The 13261-nt window shown below is 46.0% G+C and overlaps 1 protein-coding gene across 7 annotated transcripts in view; it reads right to left on the minus strand.

Annotated features, from left to right (window-relative positions):
- Positions 1–13261, minus strand: part of LOC144175082 (uncharacterized) — a 793144-nt gene that overhangs the window by 362573 nt on the left and 417310 nt on the right. The window lies entirely within an intron of this gene.

Consider the following 13261-nt stretch of genomic DNA (forward strand, 5'->3'; position numbering starts at 1 on the left):
CAGCACGCGGTATTCTGTGTGGTTACGCTAGAGGCGAAGGCACGCAACGTGTGAGTGCCTTCAGCCATTATTTCCATGTTTTCCCTTCACTTTTCTCCGTTGAAAAATAACGGCAAAAGGAGTTTATAGAAGCTTCTCAGTGAGGTCCATACCAGAGAGTGCAAGAATTGCAGGAGGGCCAAGATGGAATCAAAGCAAAACGTTCGGGCGGACAGCGCCATAAATCTCGAACCACACATCTTGAAGCCGTTTTAGTTGGCAGCGAGTGGCAAAGCAGCGCGGGCTCGGAAAGCGGCTTGATTTTTTAAAGGCCACGCCGCCTCGCATTCTTGACGTTCCCTCTTCTGCGCACCGCCGGTACGGACGAGTAAGAAAAAATTAAAATGCGTTTCCGTTTCCTTCTGTTCCGCTTTTTTTTTTTTTCTCCCTCGAAAGAAGCAGCTTGCGCCCTCGGAAGATACATTTTCGTCCCTGATATTTAACGCACGTGAGGTTCATTTCTGCTGCCTCCGACGCGCGTGCGAGTGAGAATTTTCCCATCTGCTTTATACGTTTAAGAGCGGCTTTGAATTTTGGTGAACAACCGGTACGCTTCAGGGTGACGTTTTAAGAGCGCTTGACACAAGTTGTGTGCCAGAGGCTCCGTGAATGATTAGACGTTCGCAACCACCAACGCGTCTGTGCCCCAGAAAAGAAATAGACTATAGCAGTAACTAAAAGGGCTGCGTATACTCGCAACCGACCACAGATGCTACATGAAATCTCGTTAGCGATACGTGTGGTTTGCATGCGGCTTGCGTGTTGGACTTCAGGGCAAGCGAATGCGTCAGCCTGAAAAGGTCGTAAATTGCAGGTGAGGAGGCGAATGGATTGAGTGAGAGAGCCCGCCTTGACGCGATCAAGTGTTTGGTAGTACGACTATATAACCAGCATAAAAGGGAAGTCCTGTTAAACAAACTTCTAAAAAAGCTTCCTTCCATTAAACAAAATCATCTTGTACAAGAGTTCGGACGTGTACAACAGTATGGAGTACAAAGGTTTGACGAATTCGTACACGTTCTTTTTGCGGGGCTAGGAAGCTGGTATTTAAAAGGCGGATTCTCACTAACTGGATGCCTACTTGGCCTAGGTTGTACGTCATAAGTAACGGTTCAAGATAGACAGCGCTACCTGGCCACCACTACGCGTACCCGGCAAAGTACTAGGCAAAAAAAATCCTTGATGTACCTTTCTCAGAGATGAGTCCCGTATAACGCTAGCCAGCAGCCGAAAGACAGCGGGGGGTAATCTGCCCTGCTATGTGTTACGATGGTCACGTGTTTTGCACCCACTCTGACGTCATCGAACGACTATACTAAAGATGCCTCCGCAGCGTACCGCGACCCAGCCCGTGCTCGAAGCGGGCTCGACGCCGGCGGAACTTGGAGCAGCCACAGCCCTAGTCGAGTCGGGCGCGGCGTCGGCGGCCCGAGCCGCGTGCTCCCCGGGGGAGGAACCCCGGGCGCGCTGCGGTGGGTCCGAGTAACGGGACCGCTTCCTTCCGCCCAGTCCTTTGGGCCCGTCTATTTCGGGGATCGCTCATTAAAGACCGGCGAGAGGCAATTAGCCCGTGGGAAGTGCAGACTACCGCGCTAGCGATCCGCCCGACGATACACGTGCGAGAACGGTGAGCTGCTCTTACACGCGCGCTCGCCACGTAGGCAAGCCGGAGAAGGGGGGTGTGTGTGGTGTGGTGGCGGCGGTGTGGGTGTTGTACGCCCTGGGCCGCGATACGCATCTCGCCGAAGCTGGCGAAGCAACGGGGGAGGGGAGAGGGGGCCAGGGGGAGGGAAACGGCGAAAGAGGTGGAGACAAGGGGCGTGTGTACGCCGGCAACACCTCGGGACAACAACCGTGCGGAGGGAGGCTAACGAGACATTCGGCTCTGTTGCGTGTGGTCCGTCGTCTTTGACGTCGCGAATTTCGCGCGCCGCTTTCACGTACCTCCATTTAACAAGTTCACCAAATACCGTGGAAGAGTTCTTTTCTCTTGCGCATAATTGACGCAGAGCGCCTACTGGACTCCCCTTTATAACGCACGAAACTTTTACGAGTTGTTTGTCTGAAGCCGATTTGACCTTCGACCTAGCCTGACCATTCATGCCGCGGCCGTGATACTACAGGGCGAGCTGGGATTGGGAGGGGAAGGGAGAGGGAGGTGGAGGGTGGGTAAAAGGACATATAGTTAACCTAACGCAATGCGACAACGTTTTCAGGTTACGAATTTCGATTTCCGCAAGTTTCACATAACTGTTTCCCTTTTTGAATGAATGGCCCTCTACAGCACGCATTTGGTCGCGAATAATGGGGCATTTCTTAGGTTACTGCATGAGTACTACAATATGTCTGGTCCTGAAAAGTGCTCGGTGAGGTTACAGCTCCGATGATTTTCAAGGAGACAAAATCCAGGCAAAGCGCACATAAAAGCGCAGATAAAGGGGCAATATAAGTTTTGTAAGACAAGCAGTTTTGGTTCAGGAAGTATATACATGGTCGAAATGATTCAGCAGCCTTTCGAAAATGTTTTTCTACGGCACTGTCACTTCGCATTTGCATGCAGCAAATTGAGAAAATTCGAAGTTGATCCTCTGCCCCAACCCCCACACCAGCAGGCGTTCCGGTGTCCACCCCTAGGTGTGACAATTAACGCCTGCTGGTGGTCTTTCCTTTCCTTTTTCTTGACAATAAATTCATTCATTGATTCATTTTAACGCCGGTTCAAATAATTGCGAGCATAATTCCGTGCAGTGAAGGTAGCCCCGTGGTTTTGAATAATAGCAACTAAAAGATGCAGAAAATCAGGTTCTTTACTGCTGAACCAGACTGCTCAGAATTATTCGAACAGAAATCGGGGTTAGTCGGAATGATGACTCCACTGCTGCTTTCACAGACGGGAAAAGGTTGCCAGCCATTACTGACACTTGCGTATACGTTAAGTTAGTTCAGGCACATGACACCTTAGAACATGCCCGGAGAAGGCGCTTGCACTTCAAAGGTGCTGCTCCTTTACCGCGAAATGCGCATTTAAGATCAGCGCACGACATAACAATAGTGATGGGGAAGCGACGAATTTGGGGTTAACTAGAATAAAGCCACTTCCTTTTTATTTATGATGGAGATGACGAAAGGTTGCAACTAAAGTGCAGACTGCAACAAGTTTTCGACAAACCGTTTTTTTTTTTGCTAATAACGTCATCCTGCTCATTCGCCTCCTTTGATTTGCCTCTTCTGTGCGGTGACGACAATTAAGAACTACGTGTTGTGACAAGCACGGTCGCTTATAAGGTGACGGTTACGGGACGGAGTGGCTAAAAAGCACAGATCTTTACCAGGACGCACAGATAGTTTCCCTAAACAATAAGGCTCGTCACAATATACATGAACACAGAATGTATGTAAAAGTGGAGCACTCAATGCGAAATATTCACGAGTTCACGTATTCAGTATTCACGTACGCTCTCTCGTCGGCACGTTAAAGATTAGAGTAGAATCACAATGCAACAGAAACATGGCCAACCCACACCAGAAACGAAATGATCAGGAATTAAGCTTTTCTTATGTGCCGGATAGCAAAAAAGTTGGTCTTTTACCTCACCTCTGTGAGAATTTTCTTAGACGGATAAAACAGGCATACATACTGATCTCTCACGCTTCTACATTTAGGTTTGCAGAAGGGGGCGCCACTTGTTACATTACCGCACAAGTTGGCTTACATGCGCCCTTGAAGAGAAGGGAAAAGAAAGAATAAGGATAAGGAAGAATAAGAAGAAGAAAGAAGAAGAAAAGGATGAAGATCAACGAGAAGAAAAAGTTGAAAGAGAAAGGGAAGAGGAAGGAGAGGAAGAAAAGTAAGAAGCTTTGTTTCTTTAAATGTGCAGAAATGCGGTGTAAGCCTATCCTTTCACACAGCGACATCGCTAAGGGCTTGCCATCAACCTATCGGTCTTCTATGAATCAGTACTTTTTTCTTTAAATGTGAACTTCAGTGGAGCAATTGTCCCGCGATAAAATGTTGCTGTAGCGAGTATTTCTTGTTTCGCCACCGTGCAGCAAGTGGCTACACCGCACTGCTCAGCGGCGATGCGGCAAGGATCTCGGCCAACGCCCAGCTTTACTTCCCCGACATTCGTTTGACCAGCAAAGAATGGAGGCCGAAGAAACGCCCTCCAAGCATTTTCTCCGCCAATTCGCGACTTGTGGATAACGAATGGTCATGCGACGCCGCGCAAGAATAGGGAGGTGTGATTGCCCATGGTATGAACATTGGTAGTGGGTTTTTTTTTTTGTATTTCAGTGCAGGAGCTCTAGGTGCAACCCTCGTAAAACAGCGCCTGTCGGTGTGCAACCTGTTAATCAGGGTCGCAAAGCGACAGGTTACCACGCTAGCAAGAAGAGAGAGTGGTGGTCAACAACGCTCGCCAGATCTGGCGGCGGAAGCGTTCCAAACGCGCTGTCTCCTACCGTCCTTCACTGCGCCGTTTCCCTTCTACTTAGCCTTGCGACCACTTCGAAACAAGAAGCGGCTGGATCAGTGATAAGCAATCATTAAGGCAAAATCCCTAGATCACTTATATAACGCGAAAAGTGACCGTCGTCATCCCTCAACACGAAAGGAACCAAGATGGCTGCCGCTGTAAAGAGGACATCAATAAAAATACACTTGGATTCGTGTGGGATTCGAACCCGAGTCATCAGAGCAGGGGTCAAGTGCGCTAACCACTGTTCTAACTAGGCACAATGCCAGAAGGGAACAAAAGCTAGACTTACACTTGCCCCGTGACAGGTCAACGTGACGGCATGTGAATATAGGTACGCGGGGGCGAACGCTCCGATTGCGGGGATGCGGGGAACCTGTCGCGTGAATTGCGGCCAATCTCCTTGTCGGAGTAATTCGCGTTCAAAGACGAAGAAACGAAAGCGAAGAAAGATTCGCAAACATTATGTAGCAGTGAGGAAGTATTTTATAATCGTTAGGCCTTCGCCTTCAAAGCACGTGAGCGGACGTGAAAATTTGGACTAGCTGGTGATGGATTTCAAACCACAGCGCAAGCGAAAAGTCGCGTTGTTTGTCCCCTTACTGTCGCCCTTGTCTTCACGCTGGTGCTGCGGTTAAAAACGCGGATACGCGGACTTATAAGGTCCCGAGAATTCTTTTTATTTCGCGCTTATAGAAGTAGAATGATGATGCTGTTCTTTTTTTGCACGGGTTTGTCTTAGTTGACTTGCTGATTTATACGTATAATATATCTAGTTATAGTAGAACTTCTGTAGTTATTTTGTATAATTTCCTTTGCTTGTCCCATCTTACCCAATGCTTTGCTTGTCCTGTAGGGTGCTTTGAATAAACAAAGAAACAAATAAAAAAACATGCTTATTTGGTACTGAGTGGCATTTGCGAGTTGACAGCAGTAATTCTTCATGACGGTTAAGCCGTTTGGTGTTTTGGGGCAGAGGAATGTGTCGGTCGGACAGCACCGGATAATCTAGAAAGTTTATTAGCAATGACGTTAAACCAAAGCATTGATCTCCCTAAAAAATGCACAGTCCTTTAAGCAATAACCAAATAGGTACAACGTATGTACCTGAAGGAGGCTGTGATGAGGCACGTGTGTAAATTAGGGGGCGTGTAAAACCACGCAAAGTAGCGAAAGTGAATTGCGATGCGCGTAAATTCTCTTGAATTCAGAATATGGAGGTGTTCAAGATCTTCCTGTTTTTTTTGTTTTTTTTTTGTAATATTTGCAACCGTGAGAAACGTGATGCTTGGGCAGACAAAGTAGATGCTAAGGGCTCACAGCCTTGCCCTCAACAACTAAGTGCCTTGAACAAAATCTCAGAACAGCCCAACGGACAATGGAAAGAAGGATCATAGGAGTAAGGCTTAGGAACAGGAAACCAGCATCTCATATCAGAGAACAAACCACAGGGTTTCATACGAATATACACTAGAGGTAAGTATTTCTGTGTAATCGCATGCCGTCATGAGCGCCGTGATAGCGGCCTGTTCTTCTCCTACCATGGCTTGTATTGAAACATGCCTTCTTGTGGCCGCTGCAACAACAGGAACAACACTTTTTTCCTTATCCACGTTGCATGAAGCTTTTCAAAATTACAGATGACCAAGTCTTCTATTATCTATACATTTATAGTATTCAAACAATTTCAAAGAGTCTTTCAAGAACAATAATTACTGTCCTTGCAGCCACAGGCAACTTTTGAGTTTGTTGGCGAGCCGTGCCTAGCAGCAGGGGGACGCTTCTCCGCAGTACACGACGGCACCCTCGCTCGAAGCTTGCCGTTACATCATTACCCAGACGTTAGCAGCCTAAAACGCTAGAGATTTAAGCGAGCCGCTTCGTGTGCGGACTTCCGTACAGCTGTCCTATAGTTGGGCGCTACGTCGAAGCTACAGTACCGAGACAGAAAAAAAGAAGTAGAAACAAGATGCGGATGTTGCCTTTCCGACTTCCGCATTCATTAAGCCACGAGAGCAATGTCAAGCTTAAACGAGAGAAACGAAAATGACAGCACACTGAGAAGCGAACTAAGAAAAAAACAAAGCAGAACTTTTGCGGGGGCGCAGAAACAAACCAGGAGCGAGGCGGCACGAGCCGGTCTCTGGTCTCGGTGGGCCAGGCATCCGCAGGCTAACTGGGTAGACGAGGCGTCGCCTGCTCCCAAAAGCACGCACCAGCCAGGCCATCAGTCGAACCAGCACGCGTACGAGAAATACGGTCCCGGAGGCGTCATGTCATATTTGTTCCTCCCCCACAGGGGACGGCGTGCGTACTTCCGTCTCTTCCTTCACCGTTCGCGCTTTAAGTCTAGACACGTCAAATTTCCCTGTCCGCCAGTATTTGGCGGCAGCAGCACCCGCCGTTATCTTCCAGCATCCTCCACCACTCCGGGGAGCAGGGACGCATCACCTAAAGCATCGCTCGTCGCCAGCGCTGAGCCTACCACAAACATCATCCAGCCCTCCCCCAAACCTCGCAGAAAGCCTTCGGGGGGGTCAGAGTGACGGGGACTTGTTTCAATTCTGAAAACGCGCCTGCGCAGCTCCGGGCAATTCCCGACGTCGTGCCTCGGAGACCACCGCGTTTTATGTATCCGTCCGATCGCACGTCGCTCGCCACGGAGTCTTTTTCTGGCCCCGCGGTCGGCGTATCGGCTCTGGTTCGCGCCCGTGCTCGAAGAAGAAGCCAACTCTGCGCCTGCCGTCGCCGTCGTCTCCTTGAACGGCTCACTTTAGACTCCGGGCGTTACTTACCGCGGAGCGTCCAGGGAATGGGACGAGCGACGGAAGGGAGCGAATGGGGACGACGAAACTTTGTCCCTTCGGCGGCGGCATCGGCCGCTTTTACTCATTCCATTAACTCCGCGGCCCCCAGCTGGCGCTATCGCCGGTAACACGCAACGGGCCAAAGCAAAACAAATCGACCTCCGGGGGAAGGCGAGTGCGCCGAATATATACACACACACGAAGACGTAGCGCCCGCAAGCTAAAAGCCTTCCTCGCCTATACCTCCGTAACTCATCCTTTCTTATGGCTGTATATTTCCTCTTTCTCTCCAATTCCGCAGTGCTTTTCATTGCGGCACGCGAGGAGACGTTGCCTCTGCGATGTGTCGCGCAAATAGGAGTAACGAAGAGGCGTAATTGCGGCGTGTCACATCTCACGTTGAGATACGGCACTGCAGTGTGCAGCTATACGCTGCACGGAGTGTCCTCGACTGAAGACGACAAAAACAGGAATTTCGCCAACCTCGCTTCCGACGTTCGGGCTCCCTTCGTCAAACGACTGTAATAAAAGAACTTGCGTTGGGAAGTGCTTCAACGCGTGCAACCTCGCACTCTTCAGCAGCCTCTTCGCTTGCCACGTGCCCTCTTCGTTACGCACGTACACGCTCGTGCACACTAAACAAACAGTACGCGCGCTGTAAGATAGCGACTGTAAACAAAACTTCCCCGACTGTCTTGAAGGCGCCTTACTTAAGCTCCCCAGCTGCCCGTGCCTCCCCAAGTCCCCAAAATAGCTTTGGAACACCAGGCGCAGAGAGTAATCCGTTACTGCGTGAAGATACCCTTTGATGAAAGACTTTAATCACCCGCCGGCGGTAGATCTAGTGGAAGGCGCGATTTCAGGCCGCGGCGAAGCGAAAGAAACATAAAGATGGGTTTTCCTTTCAAACGTAGATAATAATAAATCCGTTCGTTCATTCATTTGTCCCGGTTTCTGCGCACGCTTACCCTCTTCAAAAGGAGCTGCAGTGTCATGACACAGGGGTGTCAAGTTGAGAAAAGGTGGTTTGTTCCCCACATCCACGTTACGCAATACGTCTACCGCAACTTTACTCCGCTCCTCACATCCTCTTTACAAATAAGATGTGAGAAGTTCATGTTTCAGTGCTTTTCAGCAGTGCAAAATAGCTGAAAGAAAGGGGCGGCGATTGCTTCTTCCGAATTCCTCTTAAGCCACAGGTGCGCAGGTTCTTGACGGGCACAATTGTCCAGGGAAAATTGTATCCCTACGTACCTGACGACGTAATCCTCCTCATACTCACCCATTAACTGTAAGTATGGCTCGGTCGTCATTAACGTGAAGGTGCAGAATGACAAGCGAGCCAATGTCCCGCTAATAAAAGACAGTCGCGGTTCATCCTATTCCTCTAGCGCTCCCGCTCCCCTCGTGAGCGAAATGATAGATGATAGATGAGATGATAGATGATAGATGATAGATGAAAGATAAATGATAGATGATAGAGGGCTAACTATCTATTGTCATGCCTCACAATACCGGCTAAACATATTAAACCGTATAATAAAACGAATATCTCGCAGCATTTCATATGGAACACTCCTTCAAGGAGAGGACAGAGATTTAACAATGCATCAACTAGAAATGCTGTCTGTTGACAAACAGTTTGCCTTTGATGCACTTTGCAAACATTATTTTTCAAATACCTTTAAAGTAGACAACAAAAAACAAAGACCTTTGCGCCGTATTGAAACGTATGTAATTCCTCGCGTTTATACCAATTACGGGAAAAGAACACGACCCTACTATGTACCTTCTCTTTTTAATAAACTTGAAGCAGATGCTGCCCTTCATAGTTTAAAAAAAATCAAATTGTTCCTGCGCTTATGGCTAACCGAAACTTCTTGATTTCTTAGCTATACACCCGCACACTTGGCATGCTCATGCTCGTATTGTATAGGTTTCATAATAAGTTGTGTATTTAAGTTTGCATTGTATATGTTCTTCCGTTACATTGTGTTAGTTGAAATTTCTTTTGTTTTGCCTGTGTTATCGAACAGTAATTGTTGTCCGGCCAGAGGAAATTCCCTCCTCTTATTTACCTTTGTATATTTTGTAAAGGGCATAGGCATGTGCCCCGTGCACGAAGCTGGGCTGCCCAGCCCGCTCACAAGCATCACTGCTTATGTGGGCTGGAATGTATAATGTGTACTTTTCCTGTAATAAAGATTATTATTATTATTATTATTATTATTATTATTATTATTATTATTACATTCCCCCTGATGTAGCTCCTGACGCATTCAATCAGTTAGTTTCCTCCATTGAACAAGAGCTTATTACTCAATGCAACCGCAAGGTCCTCCTTCTTGGAGACTTTAACGCTCCTGGCGTTCAGTGGAGCCATCTATCCTGTTCCCACCATAACCACCACATTGAACAGAAGGGTAATAGATTACTAGATTTTTCGTCTTTCACTTCCATGGCACAGCATAATCACATAGAAAACTGCAGTGGAAACATTTTGGACCTGTGTTTTTCGAATTTTGATGATGTTAGTGTGTCACACTCTGATTGTCCTTTAGTTAGACCTGACAGATTTCATCCTCCTCTTTCTATTTCCTGTTCCCTTCCCACAATGCTCCACCATTCCGTAAGTTCCTGCAACACGCAACCTCGCTACGCTTTCGCCCGGGGAGATTACGTTGGGCTGTATGATTACTTTTCTGCTGTCCCTTGGTCGACAGTCATTGACGAACCTGATGTCAATGAACAAGTTGACCGTTTTACTGAGATTGTACTTTTGGGTATGAAGAAATACATCCCGCAATATTTACCAAAGAAGTTCAAATTCCCACACTGGTTTTCTTCTGAATTGCGGGATGCCCTTAAACTCAAAGAACGTGCGCATAGAAAGATGAAGCGCTCTGGTGCGAACCATTTCACTCAGGAGTTTCGGCGCCTACGTGCCTTATGCAAAATATTGCACAAGCGTGATCATGCTTCGTACCTGGCATCAGTAGAAGCTAAAGCAACCCATCAACCGGGAGCCTTCTGGAAGTACATTCATTCAAGATCTAGTAAAACTAAAGAATCTATTCGTTTACTAGACTCCAACGGCAATGAGGTTGCGGAGGTGGCCGACTGCTTTGCTCGTCAGTTTTCTTCTTTTTTTGGAATTAGCGGTGGCAGTGATAACAGTAGCGCCCCTTGTCACCAGGGCGGTAACTCTGGTTGTTTCCAACTGGATGAGAACATCGTGCGGACGAGTATCAAGCGGCTAAAGCCCTCGCTTTCTTGTGGACCAGATGGTATTCCTGGCGCCATTCTAAAAACGTATGCAAACATATTCGTTCCAGTGTTCACTTCAATGTTTAATAACTGTCTCCGGTCTGGCACGTTCCCTCGCTCATGGAAAATCTCTCGCGTATTCCCTGTATTCAAGTCAGGCCCAAAAACTGACGCCATAAACTATAGGCCAGTCTCGCTCCTTTGTTCTGCCTCTAAACTATTCGAGTTATCTCTTCATATGGTGTTGTCTTTCTCACTTAAACACGTCCTCATTCCTAATCAACATGGCTTTATGCGTGGTCGTTCAACTTCCACAAACCTCGCGTGCTTCATGGAGCAGGCTGTCCCAGCAATCGTTGGTAGAAGCCAGCTTGATGTGGTCTACTGTGACATGAGCAAGGCCTTTGATGTAGTCAACCACTCGTTATTGCTTGCCAAGCTCATTCTGTTAGATGTCCACGCTTCTTTGGTGGGTCTTATACGTTGCTATCTCCAGCAGCGATATTGCTATGTAAGTGTTAACGGTCAAACTTCATTTAGGTACAAAGCAACAAGTGGTGTACCCCAGGGATCTGTTCTGGGTCCCCTTCTTTTCTCCATTTTCATTAACGATGTTGCTTCTGTAATTCAAAATTCTTCTTTTTTGTTGTATGCTGATGATATAAAAATCTTTAGAGAAGTGCGTAATGTTCAGGACTGTAATTCTCTTCAGGCTGATATCGGGTCATTCCATCGTTGGTGCACCAAAAACGACCTAATTTTGAACCCCTCAAAAACGAAAGTTGTCTCCTATAGTAGAAAAACTCAACAGCTGCAATACTCTTATAAAATTGCAAGCACTGCATTGCCGAGGGTGACTGAAATTCGAGACTTGGGAGTACTATTTGATTCTTCTCTGACTTTCTCTTCCCACGTTACACAAATTACCCGTCGCTCTCTTCGATGTCTGGGTGCTGTTTGCAGGTATTCTAGAGAGTTTACAGGTCCTCTTCCTTTTTTAAAGTTGTATTCGGCTCTCTGCCTACCTCTTCTCGAATACGGCTCTGTTGTTTGGAATGGAACTTGCAAGTCCAATAGTGACCGTATCGAAAGAGTTCAAAATAAGTTCCTCTTTATCTTTAAGCACCGCTTCCGTCATGTGCTAGAAGACGCTAACGGCAGTGTGCCTTTTCTGAAAAGTCTTCCTTCCCTTCGGTGTCGACGAATGCGAGCTGATATTATCTTTCTTTATAAACTTCTTCATGGGGATATTTTGTGTGACGACTTGGTTACACTTATCAATGTCAACTTGCCGAACAAACTTTTCCGAACATTTCGAACTTTTAGAACAGATGCTTTAAGTAGAAGACGCTCGTCCATCTGCAGAATACAATGTGCATATAATGAATATTCTGATCGTCTTGATATATTTCAGAGCTCTTTTTCTTTGTTCTCAAACGACTTGAAAACTGTTGTAGCTTAAGTGCCTTTAGTCATTGCAAATTTATGTGCTGTATTTATTTTAGGCAAATCATGTTCTTGTTTGTTTGTTTTTCACATTTCCTGGTTTTGCGTTGCTTGAATTTCTGTAGGTTTGAGTGCCAGTGCTTGTAATGCTGAACTTCTTTCAAAGTTGAAACTTCCGAACATTTTGTTATAAAACCTTCGTGTTATGCGTATAACTTATCGCTGTCATGTTCAGTGAGTATTTCCTGTTTTTCACGTGCCTTGAACATTTCGCTGTCCGAGTGTCATGGCTTGCAACGCTAGGTCTCCTGTTTCTTTTCTTTTCTTTTCTTTTTTTTTTCTGTTTTGCTTTCTGAGATTACTGTAACTATCTTTACTTTATTGTTTCTTTCATGCATACAGTTTTGTGTGTTGTGTTGTCTTGATTTTAGTTTGTTTTTATGTACGATTTGTATATGGTGTACCAGTACCAAGACCCTAGGGTTGTTCCTGGGCACCGAAAATAAAGGTTGATTGATTGATTGATTGATTGATTGATTGATTGATTATTATTATTCATAGTTCTTGTTTCTGGTTTGTAAGTCCAATATATTCGGGACTTTGTGGCTGTAACTGCTTCATTGACTTGTCATATATTACGGTATGCTACTTGCCTTCCATCGCACCTGATTTATTGTGATGTGTCTGGTACTTTCCATCTTCTGTTGCTGTAATTTCATAAATCAGTTCCTGTATTTTGTTTCATACATTCATGTTTAATTGAAGCTTTGTGTTTTCGTCTATATCTGCGAATATGTTTTTATGTCTGCTTGCTTCACCCAACTGCTGTGACCATTGTTCCATATACTTTTGCCATTGATCCACCATTAGAGTTTCTTAATCGTCTAATTGTGGCTGGGATACCTTTTTATTATCCTTAGGGTTTTACTGCTCTTTTTTTTTCTTTGCTCGTTCTTCTCGTTGACTGTTTATATTGTGAGTTGCTCCTGTATATTAGTGCCGCATTTTGTCTTCCTCAGTGCGCCAGAACCAAGGCCTCGGCTGTTCCTGGGCACTCTAATAAACATTGATTGATTGATTGATTATTATTATTATTATTATTATTATTATTATTATTATTATTATTATTATTATTATTATTATTATTATTGTTGATTGATTGATTGATTGATTGATTGATTAATTGATTGATTGATTGATAGGCTTTAATGAGAAAGAGGCAAGAAG

This window comes from Haemaphysalis longicornis, unplaced genomic scaffold (assembly GCF_048455015.1).
Source record: "Haemaphysalis longicornis isolate Haplotype H1 unplaced genomic scaffold, Haemaphysalis longicornis Haplotype H1 scaffold_3, whole genome shotgun sequence".
Taxonomy (NCBI): domain Eukaryota; kingdom Metazoa; phylum Arthropoda; class Arachnida; order Ixodida; family Ixodidae; genus Haemaphysalis; species Haemaphysalis longicornis.